This window comes from Canis lupus, chromosome 22 (genome assembly GCF_048164855.1).
Source record: "Canis lupus baileyi chromosome 22, mCanLup2.hap1, whole genome shotgun sequence".
Lineage (NCBI taxonomy): Eukaryota > Metazoa > Chordata > Mammalia > Carnivora > Canidae > Canis > Canis lupus.
The window spans coordinates 47,260,208-47,280,094 of NC_132859.1; the positions used below are offsets into that span (position 1 = coordinate 47,260,208).

The following is a 19,887-nucleotide window of genomic DNA, read 5'->3' on the forward strand; positions in this document are numbered from 1 at the left end:
TACCCAATCATAAAAATGGGCAAAGGACTTGATTAGAAATTTCTCCAAAGAAGATACACAACATAAAAAAGGAAGAGATGATTAGGAAACAGAAATGGAGTCTCTTACACTACTGATGGGAAGTTAAATGGTACAGTCATATTGAAAAACAGTCTGTCCATTGCTTAAAAAACTTAAAAATTATCACAGGGCCAAACAATTTCACTCTTATATGCATGCAGCCAAAAGACATGAAAACATATTGACATAAAAACTTATAGACTGGGCAGCCGGGGTGGCTCAGTGGTTTAGCGCCATCTTCAGCCCAGGGCCTGATCCTGGAGACCCAGGATTGAGTCCCATGTCAGGCTCCCTGCATTGGAGCCTGCTTCTCCCTCTGCCTGTGTCTCTGCCTCTCTTTCTCTCTCTATGTCTCTCATGAATAAGTAAATAAAATATTTTTAAAAAAACAACTTGTAGACATATCTTGCATTAGTTTTCTAAGGCTGCTGTAACAAATACTACAAACTATGTGACTTAACTAATAGAAATTTTTTGTTTTGTTTTGTTTTGTTTTGTTTTTTTATATGTCTGGAAGTTAGAACTCTGAGATCAAGGTATAAGTCAGGCTGTTTCTGAAGCCTCTCTCCTTGACTCATAGCTGATCATCTTCCTTGGGAGTTTTCACATGGTATTGCTAATCCCTCTCCATTTCTGTGTCCTAATCATCTCTTCTTGTGAGGACATCAGTCATATTGAGTTATAGCCCATCTCAAGGATCCCATTTTAACACATTTACTTTTTTATAGGCCCTATCTCTAAAAGCAGTCACATTCTGAGATATTAGGTGCTAGGGCTTCAACATATGAAAAGGGGACCCAATTCAACCCACAACAAATATTCATAGTAGCATTATTCATAATAACCAAAGTGGAAATAATCCAAAGGTCCATCAACTGATTAATGGATAAATAAAGTTGGTATATTTATACAAGAGATTATTTGGTAATAAAAGGGAATGAAAAATTGATGCATGATACAACATGGATGAACACTGAAAACATTATTCTTAGTGAAAGAAGAAGTTACAAAGCCCTCCTATTGACTAATTTCATTTTTATTAGATGTCCACCATAGTGAAATCTATGGAGACAGAAAGTACATTACTAATTGCCTGTGACTGGGGGTCATTTTAGAGGAAATGAGGAGTGATGATTAATATTTACAGGGTTTCTTTTGGGGTTGAAGAAAATATTTTAAAATTAATTATGGCAATGTTTGAACAACTCTGTAAATATACTAAAAACTATGAAATTACACACTTTACATTAGCAACATTTGTGGTATGTGAATTATATTTCAATAAAGTTGTATACATTAGAAGAAAAAGAAAGCTGATAGAAGACCAAGGATACCTGAGTAAAGGGAGTGATAGATAGTAAGTATAAGCCCAGATAGATTTCTAGTCAAGAATAAGAAATAAAATGTGATCAAAGCAATATTTTAAGTGTGCAAGGCAAAGTTTCCAAAACAAATGACAACAGCAATAGAAAGACTTCATAAGGTCAACAAATCCCACATTGAACGCAGTAAAAAGAAAACCATAGCTAGACCATCATAATGAAACTGCAGCTACCAAAGACAAGGAGAACATTTTGAAAGAAGTTAGAGGAAGGAAAAATACAGATTATTTCGAAGTCACGATATTCAACTTTTAATTGTTTTGTTTAATATGCAAGCTTTTAGTTATTGAGAACACCTAGACCCAAAAAACATGAATAACTTTTCCAAAGTCTCATAACTATAAAATTTTTCAGGAATAGTTCACAATTATATTATGTTCATACAGAATCTATCTACCCTAACTCATTGTCTAAAATGTTATTTTTTGAGTAAAAAAAGTATAGTGGAAATTCAAAACATATGACTGTTTTTTTCAATCCAAATGTTAAACACTGATTACAATGGTTATTTTCCTATTCTTTCATGTGAAATGGGATATTTTCAAAGTATGAGCCTAGTTTGTGTTTTCCAAGTCCTCTGTTCAAATATCAAATGCTTGTGGTGTCACTAGGAATTTTCTGGTAGCTATGTATCTAACTTGTCTCTATTTCCATTTCTTTTAGCTGTAAAAAAGAAAGAATAATTCACCTGAATATTTTCTCATAATGTAAATTTGAAAAAAATAAATATTGAGGTCAAATAGTTATGCTTATATCTACAAAGCACTCATCAATTTACCATATTCTTCCTGTGTGACGGAGGTCCTTTAAATTATTCTAAACCTAAACATTATTGAAAAGCATCATTTATTAATACACCATTGTCAAATAGATCAAACGTTTATCTTATAAAACTCCCTGATGGGTTTTGGAATGTGGAATAAAAAGATGTCGAATAGAAATACTCTCTCAAGCTAACAGGAATGCTTCTGGTCATCAGAGTGAACCATAATTAAGAGGACAACAGATGGTTAATAGGGGCTGCTGTTTCTATGAGAATACTAAGCTATAGGACTTACTTACTTGACAATTACTGGAAAAGCAAATACAAAAGACTGGTCTAGATAATTTCCCAAGTTGAAAAAAGAGAACAAAAAGAAATTAAAGGAAAATGTACAAATTACCTCTTACCAGAATTCTCTAGAACATGTTAATTTTTTAGCTTAGTGTTTATTCTACTTGGCATGACCTCCACTGTGACAAAACTATCTTCTCTATGCTTTCAAATTATTTGGAACATCAGTGGCTAATAATAATAGCAGGCATGGCTATTACATTATATATCAAGGTTGATTAGGGTTTCAACATAATTTTCTTTTTCTTAATGATACAGCATTTCCAATGTCATTTAAAAGAGAACTAGTTTTGATAATATCACGGATGTGGAAAAAATTTCAATTTACTGTATATCTATCAATAATTTCAAATCACATAAAATTTAGACACAGTAAATCTTTTTATATTCATATTTTAGTCTCCCACAATTTGATGTGGTATGTTCATTAACTGTATCTCTACTTTGAACAAATCTAAAATGTGCTTTAATGCACTTGATTTAAAATTGCCAAATGAAAAAAATGAACCTCCCAGACACAAAATAATATTTAGGCTGTAGCTAAGGTTAGTAAAATTCAGCAGTCACTGACTAAAGACAAAAGTCATTAGAATAAGGAAGATAGTCAATATTTTTTACATCAGGGTTACCTGACTATGTAAGTCTCCCAACCTTGGTGGGTTAGTAAGATTTTGTTTGTTTGTTTGTTTGTTTGTTTGTTTGTTTGTTTTATCACACTGGAGAAACAGGGGTACACATGTTTGTGTCTCTTGCTGTGACTAGATATCCCCAGCTGCTATAGATCTCAGATATGGGTAAGATGGAGCTACCTTCTAGTGAACTAGCTTATTTCTTTGGGAGATGAGCATCTTCTAACTTCTTACATGGAGGAAAGATGGAGAAGGAATATGGAGTGGGGGGAGAGAGAGATAGGGAGGGCCCCTAATTATGTTACCTACTTCAGTTTTCCAAGGATTTGCCTACTTTTCATAAAAATTGCTCCTTCTTGTTAGACTGCTCTTTTCTTTGCTTTTTACCTGGTATACTCCTCAGCCCAGAGGTCACCTTAAATATAATTTATTCAGAGATATTTTTTATGGCTCTGGGCATAGTTCTACTCCCACCATAGTCATATTAATCAATTATCTCCCTTAATGTTAGTTATAATACTATGTAAGTTTACATTTCCATATGTGATTATTTGTTTTAATGTATGCCTCCTACCCTTAAATGTCTTTTTTTTTTTCACCAGTGTGTTTCAAAATGTAACACAGTGCTTTGCACATAGGCAATAAATAAATAGTTGTTCTTTTTTTCCTCAACTATTTTTGGGCACTTAACTATGAGCAAAGCATTATGGCTGTGCTATACTTGTGAGAGATATAAAGATGTATAATGCCATGCTCTTGCCTTTAAAGATCATTTAATTGTCAATTTATATAATCAACATAAAACAAAGCAAAAAAAAAAAAAATAAAAAATAAAACAAAGCAAAAATTGAAGTCACAGAAGAGAGAGAAATCAAGAACTTGAACCAAAACAAAGGTCACAGGCATTGGAATATTTTCCTTGAGAGATTTTAAGGACCCTAATTAACTAACTGCTCTATGTCCTTAGGGTGAGCAGGTATTTCTCCTAGAAAATTATTATTTTTAAATCTTCTTATGTCAGTCCCTCCCTGCCTTTTTAGCAGAGCTAAAGTTCAAGTATGTTTAGAAGAGAATGGGGAAGTATCACAGAGAAAGCTGTAAGGCATTTGAAGATTCGAATCACAATGAAGTCTAGTCTTCACAATAACACAGAAGTCATGAGGCAGTGTTAACTTCCACTGCCCGGATTTAATGATTAAAAGATGTTTAACTACCAAATTAAGTTCTACGTTTCAAACCTCCAAATACAACTTGTAATTATTTCATCTACTTATTAGTCTCTTTGTAAAACAAAACATAACATTTACAAAATAAGAAGAATGCTTAATACTGATATACCAAAATGTTTAGATATGACTTCTACTAAAGAACCACATAGTCTGGGAAAGACAGATCTATAAACAACTAGATACAGTATTTATGTCTACTAATATAGAACTAATTTTCAAAATCTAAGTCCTATACATATTTTGTTAGATTTACACCTATGTGTTTTATTATTTAAACTGTTGTAAAAAATATTGTATTTCGAATTTCAATTTCCACATGCTTATTTTGAGTATATAGAAATACAATTGAATTTTACATGTTGATCTTATATAGTACATTATTTCTTTGCTGAACTAAATTATTAATTCTAGGAGTTTTTATTGTTTTTGCTATTTCTACTTTTAGAGTCTCAGAATGTTCCATGAAGATTGTCATATCATTTATAAATAAAGTGTCATTTTTTTCCTTTCTGATCTATGTGCATTCTGTTTCCTTTTCTTGTCTTATTGTTCTATCTAAGGTCTCCAACATGATGTCAAATACCAGTGGTGAGAGTAGATGTCCTTGCTTTGTTTCTAATATTGGAGGTAAAACGTTCAGTCTTCCATTATTAGGCATTATATATATTGGCTGTAGGCTATTTGTAGATATTCCTCAGTAAGCTGAAGAAGCTCTTTATTCCTGGTGTCCTAAGGCCAAGTCTGATGACATATAATTTTTTAAATATATTGCTGAACTATACTTGGTGATATTTTCTTAAGAATTTTTTATTCATGTTCATGTAGGATATGTAGGGTTTGTTTTGCTTTTTTTCCTCTTTTTATATTATCTTTCTCTGGTTTTGGTGTCAAGGTAGTGACAAAAGGTTTCATAAAATGACTTCGGAAATATTCTTTCCCCTTCTATTTTCTGGAAGAGATGCTACAGTAGTTCCTTTTTAAACGTTTGATAGAATTCTACAATAAAAACATTCAAGCCCTAGAGATTTCTTTTTCATGAGATTTTCTATTGAACATAAAGAAAGGGAAGGAAAAATAAAATAAGATGAAAACGGAAAGGGAGGCAAACCATGAGATGCTGAACTCTAGGAAACAAACTGAGGTTGCTGGAGGGGAGGTAGGTAGGGGAAGGTATAACTGAGTGATGGGCATTAAGGAGGGTGAGTGATGGGCATTAAGGAGGGTACTTGATGTAATGAGTACTGGGTGGTTTTTTGTCGTTGTTGTTGTTGTTGTTGTTTTTAGTACTGGGTGTTATATGCAATTGATGAAACACTAAATTTTACCTCTGAAGCTAATAAAAAAAGGAAAAAAAGAATATATACATATGTTTGCACAAAGCAGCTGGAAAGATAAACAAGAGAGCAATTTAAATGGTTGCCTACAGAAGGAAGGGAAATGGAATGGTTGAAGCAGAGAAGAGGATTTCTGTGTTTGCCTATTTTTGTTTTTTAGAGAAAGAGACGAAGGGACAGAAGAAGAGGGACAGAAAGAATCTTAAACAGGCTCCAGGCCCAGTGCAGAGTCCTACTTGGGGCTCCATATCATGACCCTCAGATCACAACCTGAGCCAAGATCAAGAGTTGGGTGCATAAATGACTGAGTCTTCCAGGCACCCCGTGTTTGTCTTTTTAAATAGTTTTGACTTTCAGATCATAATAAATATTGAGAAATGTAAAAAAAAAATCAATTTCCTTCACCTGAAACTAATATTACACTGTATGTTAGTTAAGTGGAATTTAAATTTAAAAAAGCTTTCATAAAAAGGGAAAAAAAGAAAATTCAATTCCCTTAACAATTATAGAACTATTCAAATTATCTATTTTAACCATGTGGTGGCACTTTGTGATTTTTGATGATTAGATCCATTTTATCTAAGTTGTCAAATTTATAGTGTAAAGTTGTTTGCAGTGCACCTTATTGTAGTGCACTCTTTTTGACCTTTGTAGAGTCTTCAGTGATGTCCTCCAGTTCGTTCCTGATATTAGTAATTCTTGTTTTCTCTCTTTCCTTTTGGTCTCAATTTCAATTGTGTATGTATGTATTATAGTAATAACACTTAACATGAGATCTAGCCTCTTATTAAAATTTTAAGTGCACAACATAGCATTAACTATAGGCACAATGTTATGTAGCAGATCTGTAATAAGTTCTTTAAAACTTACTTATCTTGCATAAACATTGAACATCAAATTCCCATTCCCTCTTCCCCCATCCCCTGGCTACCATCATTCTGTTCTCTGTGTCTATGAGTTTGACTATTTATTTATTTATTTTTTTTATTTTTTAGAGTTTTATTTATTTATTCACGAGAGACACAAAGAGAGAGAGGCAGAGACACAGGCAGGAGAAGCAGGCTCCATGAAGGAGCCCAATGTGGGACTTGATCCCAGGACTCCAGGATCACGCCCTGAGCCGGAGGCAGACACTTAACCACTGAGTCACCCAGGCATCCTGAGTTTGACTATTTTAGATCTCTCAGATAAGGAGAATCATGCAGTATTTGTTCTTCTGTAACTGGCTTATTTCATTTAGCATGATGCCCTTTAGGTTCACTCACGTTGTTGCACATGGCAGGATTTGTGTTTGTTTTAAGGATAAATAATATTGTTTTGTATGTATATACCACATTTTCCTTATCCATTCACCTATTAATGGACATTTTGGTTCCTTCCATATATTGATTATTGTGAATAATGCCTCAATGACCATAGGGATGCAGCCATCTCTTCAAGATTCTGATTTCTGGTTTTTGTTTTTGTTTGTTTTTGACAAAAACCTCAAAGTGGGATTACTAGATCATATGGTAGTTCTATTTTTATTTTTTGAAGAACCTCCATACTATTTTCCATAACAGTTATATCACTTTCTATTCCTACCAATAGTGTACAAAGGTTCCAATTTTTTCACATTCTCTCCAATGCTTGTTTTGTTTTTTAATACTAGCCATTGTAACCGATGAGAAGTAACATCTCATTGTGGTTTTAATTTGCATTTCCTTGGTGATGAGTGATGCTGACCACCCTTCATTATACCTGTTGGCCGTTTGTATGTCTTCTTTTGAGAAATATTCTTACTGAAGTCCTTCATCCACTTTTAAAATTGCATTATTTGTTTTTCTAGGAGCTCCTTATACATTTTGGATATTAACATCTTATTAAAGATATAGTTTACAAACATTTTCTCCAATTCCATAGGATGTCTTTTAACTCTGTTGATTGTTCCCTTTGCTGTACAGAGGCCTTTTAGTTTGAAGTAGTCCAATTTGCTTATTTTTGTTTTTTGTTATTTGTGCTTTTGGTGTCATATTCAAGAAATGATTGCCAAAACTGATATTATGAAGTTTTCCACCTATATTTTTTTCAGAGTTTCATAGTTTCATGTTTAAGTCCTTAATTTATTTTGATTGTTTGTGTGTATGTGTGTGTGTCTGTGTGTGTGTATCATATAAGGGTCTGATTTCATTCTTTTGCATATGGATATCCATTTTTCTCAACACTGTACTTCCTCATTTTGTATTCAGTTAACCTTATATACATATCCTCTCCTCATTGTATATTCTGGGTACATATGTTGAAGGTCAGTTTAACATATTTACATAGGTTTATTTCTGAGCTAGGTCCTTTGTCACCAGTCTGTTTATCTTTATACTGGAAACCACCATACATGTATATTAGGATTAAAGAATTAATTAAATGGATGACAGATAGTGGTAGCCAGCTTTTTTATCATTGGAGTGGAATTCACATGTGAGCAAGGACTAGAAACAAGAATGAGTCATATATTAATGGTTTAGAGTTAGAGACATTAGTAAAAAATTATATTTTGTTTAATATCGAGATAATTAAACATAGAAATATTTATAAATATTTGTGTATACACAGATTAGTATAAACACATATATTTTTTTCTCTGTTCACTGAAAAAGTCTAAAAAGAATGGGTTCAGAAGCCAACTGAAAGTGCTGCCAAAGGCCAAATCTTAAACAATTTGAACAATAAAATAAATAAAGTAGTATTGGATCACAAACTAAAAAATCAATATTCATATTGATATAAAGCAATGATTTAATAAATAAATTAATAAAGGAGATAAATTTCACTTGCAGAAGAATTCCAAATAATGTATGTAAATAATCTGATAGGCAACCATAAGTCTCCACTCTTTATGTCTTAATTTTGCAAACAGAATTTCTTCCAGAACCTAGGCCATGGAAAGGAGGAGGAGGAACCTTACAGTGGAGACATCAAATGTGATCTCCACCAATTAATCAAAGTCAATACCAAAGGCAATAAATCATGTAGATATTAGGTATTCTTGTAGGTATTCTTGTGACAATATGATGAAAATGACACTTTACTTCCATGAATTTCCTCTTATAAAGTCATAGCACCAGCCTGTGTCTGAGAAAAACATGAGGCAGAATCCAATAGAAGGGAATACTACAAAACACTTGACCAGCATTCTTCAAAATGGTCAAGATCATCAAAAATAAGTCTAAAAAACTGTCACTAAGAAGAGGTGCTTAAATAGATACGAAAACCAAATGTAATGTTTTATTTAGAAAGGATAATAGAAATGAAACAGACACCAGGCAAAGAATAAGAACATTGGATTAAAGTATGGATTTCAGTTAACAATGTAATAGTAATAGTAATGGTTCATTTATTGTGGCAAATGTACCATACTAATATAATAATAATAATAATAAGAGAAATGGAGGTGAGTTATATTGGAACTCCCTGTACTATATTATTTTTTCTAATCAAAAAGTAGTCTAAACTATAGTTTTCTGAAAAAAATCCTTTTCAGAGAATTCTAATATTCATGTCACCCTTTTTATGATGTCTATTGTCTTTTCCCAATCAAGTTATTTTCACAGTTCTTGATATGACAGGTAATTGTTTTTATTTTTCATTTGAACCTGGAATTTGGGGTATTTACATGAATCTTACTTAAATTTTTTGTTTAAGTGGTATTCCTTTGATACTGCTGCATTAAGAAAAGAGTAATGCTATCTCATTGCTGCCAGTGGAAGGTGAATGTCTAGGTTTCCCAAGCAATCTCTGTTCATATTCAAGGAAAGAGCCTTTTTATTACTGCTGAGTAGGACTGGGAATTCTAGCTTACCATGTGGGAGCAGGGGGCTGGTTACATCATGTTGTGAATGTTCTAGTTACAGCAGAGTGGCTGGAAAACTCCTACCTCTCCACTAGAACCCCTCTGACATCAACCCATTGGGGAAAGGAAGAAGTAACTCCATACTCAGTATTACCAGCTGGGAATAGGAGTCTCCACTGTCAAGCACATTGTGGGGGATACAGAAATGGAAAGGTGGAATTGCAAAGGGGTTCATTATTACCCAGCATGGGTGACAATTTCAGCTCCCCATTTTTCCATACTTTATCATTCCCCTGGCAAGAATGGAGTGGGGATGGAGTGCCTTGTTATAGCCTAATGATAATGGAATTCCAGGCTCCTTATGAGGAATTTTCAGGACACGTTTTTTTCAGGACACTTGAAATAGAACATGGAAAAAAAAAAAAACATTTTTGTATCAGAAATCTGGTGAATATAGGGATCCCTGGGTGGCGCAGCGGTTTGGCGCCTGCCTTTGGCCCAGGGCGCGATCCTGGAGACCCGGGATCGAATCCCACGTCAGGCTCCCGGTGCATGGAGCCTGCTTCTCCCTCTGCCTGTGTCTCTGCCTCTCTCTCTCTCACTGTGTGCCTATCATAAATAAATAAAAAATTAAAAAAAAAAAAAAAAAAAAAAAGAAATCTGGTGAATATAATCACGTTATATTTGATTTGGATTGGAAATCTTTTAAGTTTTGTAGATAGGAAAAATAAAGCAACTATTCCTTGTCAAAGAAAATGAAAGTGACTACAAGTGGTTAAGAATGGCTACAAGATGGAGAGGGGTTGGTTTTCAATTGTTTGGTTGAACACTTGCTTGGGCAAAGGACCAGTAAATCCACTGGATCTTTCTAAGGATATAAGAAGAGAAGTAGAGTGAGCTGGCACATAGCAGACACCTGAGAGGAATATGTGAGTTTTCCATGAGTCAAATGGCAGCTGAGTTTGAGTCATCTGGTGCCATTTAAGATCTCCAAACTCAGGAGCAGGGAGAGGTAAGAGGGGAGACCTCACAATGTGATAGTCAAACATATATCATGCATCAGTGAGATGCATGAGGAAAGCAGGTCTGCCTTTAGAAGATAACCAGGGTCAGCCAGTGTTGACCAAGCAACAGGAATGGTCCGTAACAAAAATATTAAAATTCTATCTGGTTAATAAAGGAGAAATTTCACTTATGCCTCCCCGCTCCTCTGCTGCTCTCTCAATGAGCTGGACTAGAAGACGTGTGTGGGTCTTAGAGCCAGAAATCTTACCCTCTCTTTCTATAGCCACCATCCTAGCTCAAGCTTGCACTGGCTGCCAGTGATGCTGGGAGGAGAATGGGGGATTACGTGGAGTATGGTAAGGAAATGAATTTCAAATTGAGTTCAACTTTGAAGTTTTAAAATGGACCAAATTTTAATAACTGCCAGTGAATTGGTTTGGTTTCTAAAGCTTTAACATGGTCCAAATTCTAATAACTGTGAGTGAATGGAAAGCTGTGAAATTCACATATCATTAATGAATAGCAATGTGAAATTTGACAAAGCTGTGATGGAAAAAATAAAGCCATTTCACCTTTAAACCCTACCACATTGAGCCTTCTTGACAAACTGGTTACTGAATAAATGATTTTTAAGACATTGACTATTTTCTTATTCATCATTGGGTTTGTGACTGCATGACTGTGTTGGCTGTGATAAAAGGGAGGCATGAATATACCTAATGCCATTTATTAATATAGAAAAAGTTATTTTTCATCTTCAGTGAGGGCCATTGAACATAATGCCTTTACGTTCTATCCATCTTCTTGTTTACAAAGCAGACTAGAATACAATTCAGAGCTTTTACTGCTGTTCTCCTTGACATTTCACTTACCTGTTTTTCTCTCCCATTAGCCTGTCTTTGAGAGAGTGTGGGCACTGGGTAGTAGATCAACTTAATAGCTGGGACATCTGGTGCAGCCTGACAGACAGATTGCTTGCCTACTTAGACCCTCTGCATGAGTATAAAAAATCATAAGAATTTGGCCTTTCCAAAGTTGAGCTGACCTGATAAAAATCTTCCCACAGAAGGCAATGTCACCTCTTTCCCAGAATAAAAAAATAATATTGTGCAATGTTAGAGAGGAAACTTGAGAAATTAGAACTGATGTGAGTTGATTGCTATTTGATTTTGTAAAATAATAAGATGCTTTTATGTTTTGTAGTAATTTCAAACTTAAAAATGTAAAAATTAAAATAGTAAAAGGAACACCTATTTTTACTTCTATTGAGTTGTTACAATTTATTGCATGTCTTATGTGTGATGTTTACATAATTTTTTTCTGAGCCATTTGAAGGTAAGCTGTATACATGTCCCTGATACCCCTAATATTCAGTGAGTATTTTCTAAGAATGGGAATATTCCCCTACATACCACCAATAGAGTTGACACACTTATAAATTTACATTGATAAGGTAATTTTGTCTACTCTAAAATCCACATAAAAATTTTGTCATTTGGCTTAGTAATGTCCTTTATGTCATTTTCAAAAGAACAAAGTCATTTGAAACTTAAGCTTAGTTAGTACATCATCTGAACAAACATATATGAGAAATTGCAGGGAATTGTTTTCTTAATGTTCCAGCGCACCAAAAGAAACCAACAATAACAAAGATGCTGTGTTGTCATTTATGCCTTTGCATGAAACTGATATAGCCATGTAGAAGACAAAAAAAAAAAAAAAAAAAAATCAGAGAAACAGGAATATGACCTTAGGAAACTTCCTGGTCAAACCTGTCTTCTAAGAGGTCTTTATGCCAATAGGGCAACTATGAGAATTTCTTCTTTGTAACTGTCCAAAATGTCCAATTGAAATCTAAATTGCAGTTCATTCTTCGCAAGAGACTGTATTTCTGATCTGTAAATTCAAGAACCTAAATGCACAACTCAAGGCGGTCTTTTTTATCAGTTAATCAAATAATGTCCTTTTTTTTAGCATTTTCAAAACAACATGCTCCTTAGGGGCATACCTGAGCCATAGACTAAATTGTGCTTCCCTCAGACATAGGGTAGGAGCCACATCTCAAGTTTGCAGAGGTGAAATGCAAAAAAACCAGCCAGATATTATCCTCATATATGTCCATGGCTCTTTTCAATGTGACTTACAGCTCCTCCTACCAAGAACTGGAGATTGTTTTTCATTACTTCACTCTGGTTAGCCATATAACTTACTTCGATCTATGAAATATTAGCATATGTGATATGGAGACTTAGGAAACACTTGGACATTAGATTTACTCATCTTTTCTCTTTTTGGATTCCTGAAATCACCATGTATTAGTTTCCTAGAGCTTCCATTAAAAATGCTGTAAATTGGTACTGAAAACAAACAAACAAAACACATTTATTTTCTTACATATCTAGAGGCTAGAAATCTAGAATCACAGTGACAGTAGGGTTGATTCCTTCTGATGGTCATGAAGGAAAATCTGTTCTATGTGTCCCCTAACTTCTGGTGTCTCTCAGCAATCCTTAACTTACCTTGACTTATAGCTATATCACTACAATCTCTACCTCCATCTTCTTTTTTCTTTTTTTCTACCTCCATCTTCACATGGCCTTCTCTGTGTGTGTCTCTGTGTCTTCTTGCCTTCTTATAAGGACACCAGTTATTGGATAATTGGTTATAGGGCCCACTTATAATCCATTTAACCTCATCTTAATTTACTGTGTCTGCAAAGATACTGTTTCCAAATAAGGTTATATTCTGAGGTTCCAGGTAGGCAAAAATTCTGAAGGAGCATTATTCAAAAGTACATATCATGTGAAGAAGCTTGGGATAACCTGCTGGAAGACAGAAGACCACGTGAGACCCCAATAGACCAATCAGACTTCTAACCACCAAACTTCCAAATGAGGCCATGTCACGGATTATCTAACCACCATCCAACCCACCAGATGACCACAGATGTACAAGAAGAAACATCAAGCTAACTCATAACTGAACTAGAGAAAATGGTTGATACTTTAAGCCACTGTTTTAAAATGTTTTTCCATAGCAAAAGCTAATGCAGCTGTCCATATTCATTTTATTGGGAGCAGATTTGATATCAAAATCAACTTAAAACAACAGAGAGAACATAACTCCAGTCTTTCTCTTTGCGAGATTGTGAACATCCTCCTTGTTAGAGCTCAGAGAGAAATGAATATAATAAACACCAGTGCTGAAGATACTGCAGTATTGTTAATTAACCTTTCATAAGAATCACACAGGAGAAAAAGATACATAGAGGAAATATAATACCTGAGATCATTAGGCATCTTTGAACATGAATCCCGACTGATGTATGAAATATCTAATCTTTTGAATTTAGTTCCACAGAAGCTCCTGGCTACAGGGTGCCTCTGGACAAAGAACTATTATTACCTAGACTCTGCTCCAAAATTCCTGAAAATCAGAATCATTATGACTTTAGATGTGGACTCAAAGGTTATAACTTATATCTACTCAATTTTTAACTCAAATTCTGAACTCCCGAATGCTGAGAAGGAGAAAGCATGAGAATGTGGATATAGGACTAGTTGCAATAGCCATTCATTTTATGGGACAAGATTAGAGGAGTTTTCCTCTGATATTCCCCAGCACAGAGTCTTTCAACTATTTTACAATTTTTTCCAAAAGAATATTACTGCACTAGATTAAAACAAAACACAAAAACATGATCACTTTTATTTTGAAAAATTTATTTTTTTCTCTTTAAAATGTTAAAAGAGAATGTTTAAAAGATGATAAACATGCAGAGGACTAAAGAAAATCTCAGCAATAAGCTTTCAATAAATTGTTCAAAATGTAATTTAAGGCCAGGAGTAGGAATGAGGCAGTATTACCAACATGTCTTTTTCTACTCCCTGGAGTGTTTCCTGAATGCTATCATTATCCATCTTGCAGTTTTTCAGCTTACATCTTCAAAATAGAAACAGATTTTTAAAGACATGCTACCTTTCCAAAAATAAGTTCTAGATTTAATGAAGTACGCTTTTGACATAGTGTATTATCTTCAAGAAATTGGAGAAGGTCCTGGAAAAGAATGAAAAATGAAGATATATATATATATATATATGTATATGTATATGTATATGTATATATATTTTTTAAACAGAAGCATTATGTAACTTTTATTTTACATGTCCACAAATGCTTGTACAACATACAATGACTACTTCTAACATTTATAGCATTTTTTTCCATATCACAAAAAGAAAGGTTAGTGACACACTGTGCTACAGTGATGCTGGGTGGAGCCCTCAGGAGCACACTTTGAAGAGGAGGGCTGAGTGTTGCTGACATTTGGGTCCTGAGCACCTGTTGGGGGATGCAGGCGAGCCCACTGAAGCAAAGGGTGGGTTCCCTGCACCACCGCCAGGCTGCTCATCTGCTACCTATCATGGCGGGAAGGGACAATGATAGAAGAGGCTACTGATGTTTCTAGCAGCAATGTCCACAATAGCCAAACTGTGGAAGGAGCCTCGGTGTCCATCGAAAGATGAATGGATAAAGAAGATGTGGTCTATGTATACAATGGAATATTACTCAGCCATTAGAAATGACAAATACCCACCATTTGCTTCGACGTGGATGGAACTGGAGGGTATTATGCTGAATGAAATAAGTCAATCGGAGAGGACAAAAATTATATGGTCTCATTCATTTGGGGAATATAAATAATAGTGAAAGGGAATAAAGGGGAAAGGAGAAAAAATAAGAGGGAAATATCAGAAAGGGAGACAGAACATGAAAGACTCCTAACTCTGGGAAACGAACTAGAGGAGGTGGAAGGGGAGGAGGCCTGGGGGGGTGACTGGGTGGCGGGCACTGAGGTGGGCACTTGACAGGATGAGCACTGGTTGTTATTCTATATGTTGGCAAATTGAACACCAATAAAAATAAATTATTATTAAAAATTATTTTAAAAAAAGGAGAGGATACTGTATATATATATACAGATGTACAAGAAGTATATAATATATAATTTATTTATTCTTCTGGGTAATTATAGCCCAAAGGCACAGAAAAAGGAATAATGAAAGACAGAGAAAGAAAAAAAAATGAAACCTACATGGTGGAGCAAAACATTAGGAGGGTACCCATCTGTCTGCACAGCTTAGAAGCATCCCTGACAGGTGGCAGATACATGGAATGGTGACCTCTGGAGGGCCCCTTCCAGAACTGTGAATAAATGAAACTGGGTAAAAGCAAAGTTAATAGAGTAATTAATTCCTCCTCTGATTGTGCCTCCTTAGTTTTTCTCCCTAGATATTTAAAATAATTATATTAAAAAGGAGAGCAAGGAGGTTTTAGAACAATTATCTCTGTATTTTGATTGGCTGCTCTTCAATACAAGAAGGAAAAAGACCCTTGTTCTTTAAAGAATGTGATTATGAGAGATGTTATTAGAGTAATTAATTCATTGCTGTGATTGTTTCTTGTTCACTAGCACAAATGTGGGAAGAAAGAAGCTCAAAAATGACTTCATTGAATTTTTTTTTTCTGAAATGCATTTTACTAAGAAACTATTGAAAGCTAACTAACTGCAAAAAGGAAAAATCCATGAATTTCTTCAGTTCAATTTACATTATAAAGTGGAAAGAATAGGACCATTTTTTACAGTATATTTCCCATCTCTAGGTAAATGCTCATATTTGATGTTTTACAAAGTGCTTAAATTAAGACTAACAAAATGTTCACTTCCAGTTTGAGTCTAACTTTTCCATACACAGTGGGGGAAATACAAGATCTCACTTTGGGAATACAGGCATTGCTAAAAGCAAAAGTGATTTAAGCTGTTATTAAAATCAGGAAAGAAAGTGAGACCCTCATTTTAGGTCAGGAATAATTTCAAAGGAATTATTATAATAATAATTTCAAAGGATTATTCCAAAGGAAGATCTCCAAAATTCTTGACAAGCTGTATATGCTGTGCTAGCAATCCTTTTTGGGGAAAAATGGAATTTTAGGTCTAATAATATAATAAAATGATGATCTTAGGAGAAGTTGAATTCACTTGGAAAAGTTGAATTCACTTGAAATTCACTTCCTTCTTTCAGCAAAGGTCAGATGAAGAACTCCAAAGTTTATCCTTATGCTTAAAGATGTGAGTTGCAGGGCTGTTGCTAGATTCATCCAAAACCATTCCAAAGACTGTTTGGCTCTCATGTAATATAAAGGCTATGAATAATGCTGAGGCTAAAGGTAAATCATTCCAGTCCAGCAGATGTAATTGTAACTCTGAACAACCCAGAAGCCATTGTTCAGATGCTTGTTGTTTATTATAAATGACTCATTTTTCAAGATTTGAATTGGTTTACTTAAGCAAGATGTGTACAGTTTTTTTCAAAGTTGTGAAGTTTTCTAAACAGTAGCAAACATTAGAAGCTGCATTATGATAGCAACTTCTCCAGACCCAAGGAACATACAGAGACTCAGGGCCAAGCATATAGAACCCAAAACAGAAGTACAATGCTGAGACACCTGGGTGACTCAGAGGTTGGGACCCTGCCTTCAGCTCAGGGCATGATCCCAGAGTTCCATGATAGAGGGGAGCCTGCTCCTCCCTCTGCCTATGTCTCTCCCTCACTCTGTGTCTCTCATGAATAAATAAATAAAATCTTGAAAAAAAAGAAAGAAAGAAGTACCATGCTACCCAAGAAAAATCAGCTTCTTGGCTTTAGTTTTCTTATTTCAGATGCAGGGATAGAATTGCCTATCTCATGGTCTTGTGAGAACTGGATAAGGTAAAGCACTGGAAAACATTTTGTAACCATGCTGAGAGGTGATACAGTTGGTGAAAATCCTTTTTCTTCCTTTCTGAGCAGATTCCTTGGCCACACATCTTGTCATAGGCCTAGCCTTGGGAGGCGTAGCCTCCTAAGCATTAGTGTAAAGACTCTAAGTATGGAGAGAAAAAAAAAATACCACGTATAAATTAGTTTGATCTTGAAGAAAATGCAGTGATCAATAGGTCAAGATATTAACCTTAAGAAAAGGTGACTTCAAGGAGAAAATAAGTATTGGAAAATTTAAGAAATAATTTACCAGATTGCCCCTCTCCATATTCCATCCTGCTTTTTTTTTTTAATCTTGGAGGTTGCCTTGTAACCTATAGCAGCAGCATTGGGATTCTTTGCTCTCTGGTTCCCAGTTCTGGTTAGCCAATGGGGAACTCCAATAGATATGAGAAAGGTAGGAGGGTAGGGACTTCTATGTTTCTCTAGTTTCCTCCTTGAGACATACTGGTGCTAGCAGTGTCCCTTTGACCAAAAGCCAGTCTTTCTCTCAAGGTAACTGTCTGCATAGCTCTCTAGTTCTAGATCCCATAACCATTCAATTCACTCTGGTGCAGGGTGGTAAGAATAGAAAGTTTTCCCAAGATCAATGCAGGCACCTTTTTTTTTTTTTACCTTTTACAATTCATTTACAAACAAACTTTCTCAAATTACTCAAATTTGAGTATAGCTTTTGTTTTCTATTTAGATTCTGTTTGATCAAAGAAAGGCATATATAGAAAAGCCCCATTCCCTCTACTGTCGGAGAAATTACTTAGAGCTTCTCATAGATAATCACTAAGCACACTTTATGTATACTTCTGACATGCTGCTGTCTTTGTCTTCTCTAAGAACTATGGTTTTAATGGCTTATTCTATAATGAAAAAATAAACTGGTTTCTCTCATTAGTATTTTAATGTATTCTATGAAAATAAAAATGACTGGTAAAGTTATTTAGGCTTTCAGATATTCTTTTTACATCACCTCCAGCACACTGTGGCCCATTTGTAAAACTGCTCTCTCCTTTCATGAGTGGCTTCCAAAAATCTCTGCAGTAAAGTCATCTGCTATTGCAGTAAAGCTTGATACATAGGGAAAAGAACAACAGCAGCGCAGGAAATCTGTATCCTGACTATGGATGAACAATAGAACAGACGGTGTTTTTCTGAACTCTGAACAATGGGCATATAAAGGATAATTTCAGCTACAGAGCTAAGCAGTTTGGATTGACAACAACATAAATCAGCTTTGACAATGCATCCCCTCAGCCAAGCTCACTCATCTATCCAAATTAGAAAACAGAAGCTTAGAAGCATGATACTAGCTACTGAAGGATAGAAAACATGTTTGAGGAAATTACTTGTAGGTAACATGCTAGATAGAGTATAAAATGATGTAGGACTTAGCTGAACAATTAGCACAGTCCCCCATACTCTTTAGATATATGATTCAATCGCTTCTCTTTTTTTAATTGTACCACGTATCAGTATTTTATTTTATTCTTTTTTTAAAGTAAGCTCTATATCCGATGTGGGGCTCAAACTCATGACCCCAAAGTCAAACATCACATGCTGTATCAACTGAGCCAGCCAGGTGTCCCTCTTTTTTTTTTTTTTTTTAAATATATACGTTTTCTGAGATTAAACTTAGAAGAAACTAAAAGTAAATAAATAAATGAAAATAAAAGAGTTTGTATTGTTAGGGATTGATAGTGGAGTTGAGAAGTTTGATATATTTGACCATAGGGATAAAGGAGGTAGGGAACAGGTAATCTGGCACTGATGCAGGGGACGGATTTTTGATAGTAAGTATTGCAGTAGAACAGCAATCACTGCTCTATCTTACCCAGGCAGCGTTCTGACAATAGAACAAGAAGAGATGTAAGGCCAACCTTCTCTCCCACAAATGGGAATGGAAGAAGAAACACATTCAACTATCTACATTCTCAGTATCTTATAGTCACCACTATGTCATAGTAGCATTGCATAGATAATCACATCTATAAAGAATGGAATGTTGTGACAAGGTTTTTCAGGTGTCAAAATGTGAACATTTAAACAATCTTCATTTTGTTCATGTTCAACTTCTCTCAATCCTTTACAGTGATATTCCTCAGGTCTTGCCTACAGATTACAACTATTTTCTTACTAATTGTCCCAACTCTAATCATATTCTTTCCAGTAGTTCTGGAACTGTTTTTCTAAATCCCAAGAAAGGCTATGCTACTCTTTTGGCATTTGACTACCTAAGTCATAAGTCTAACTGTTGTAGAATTCAAGGGGCTTCATGATCTGATTTTTTCTTATTTTTTAGACGCCACAATACCTAGCTGCTAATAATGTGACCTTAGATAAAACCCTTCTCCTTCCTTGAATCAGCTTATTAATCTGTTAAAAAAAATTGATGGAAAGAAGAAAAGAAGGAAGGAAAGAGGGAGGGAGGGAAGAGGAAGGAAAGAAGGGGGAAGAAGGAAGGAAGGAAAAAAGGAAAGAAGAAAAGAGAAGGAT

The 19,887-nt window shown here is 34.8% G+C and overlaps 1 long non-coding RNA gene across 1 annotated transcript; it reads right to left on the reverse strand.

Moving 5' to 3' along the window:
* Positions 1-14,350: 14,350 nt before the first annotated feature.
* On the reverse strand, positions 14,351-19,329 carry LOC140614509 (uncharacterized). The gene is made up of 3 exons (XR_012015362.1): positions 19,226-19,329; positions 15,675-15,800; positions 14,351-14,635 (listed from the first exon to the last, which is right to left on the reverse strand). It is a non-coding gene; the product is annotated as an uncharacterized lncRNA (long non-coding RNA).
* Between the last annotated feature and the right edge of the window lie 558 nt (positions 19,330-19,887).